Below are 537 nucleotides of genomic sequence, written 5' to 3'. Positions count from 1 at the left end.
CCTCCCACTTCTTGTGTATTGCCTCCCCCGCACCCCTGACCCTAGTACCCAAGATATCCTGTGTCTATTCCCTACCCAGTGCTCTATCTTCCCCTTCCTCCCCTCCTCTCATCCCATGCATCCTGGGATCGGCAATTATATATATAGTTTTTTGTTTGTTTTTTTTTTCCCCTTTTGGGTGGGTTCTTTTTCTTACTCTTTTACAATAAAGGTCTTATGCAGTATTTTTCATTTTGTGACCGACTAATTTCACTCAGCATAATGTCCTCAAGGTTCATCCATATTATGCAGTGGCTTGTTGTTCTTCAAGGTATCATAGTATTCCAGTGTATGTATGTGCTACAGTTTGTTTATCCATTCTTCAGTTGATGGGCATTGAGGCTGTCTCCAGCTATTTGCTATTGTAAATAGTGCTGCTATGAGCATTGGTGTGCATATATCAACTCGTGTTATGGCTCGTATTTCTTGTGGGTAAATATCAAGTAGAGGAATTGCTGAATCATAAGGTATTTCTATTTTCAACCTTCTGAGGAAGCG

The sequence above is a fragment of the Chrysochloris asiatica genome, unplaced genomic scaffold (genome assembly GCF_000296735.1).
Source record: "Chrysochloris asiatica unplaced genomic scaffold, ChrAsi1.0 scaffold01701, whole genome shotgun sequence".
NCBI lineage: Eukaryota > Metazoa > Chordata > Mammalia > Afrosoricida > Chrysochloridae > Chrysochloris > Chrysochloris asiatica.
This window is presented reverse-complemented; position numbering follows the sequence as displayed.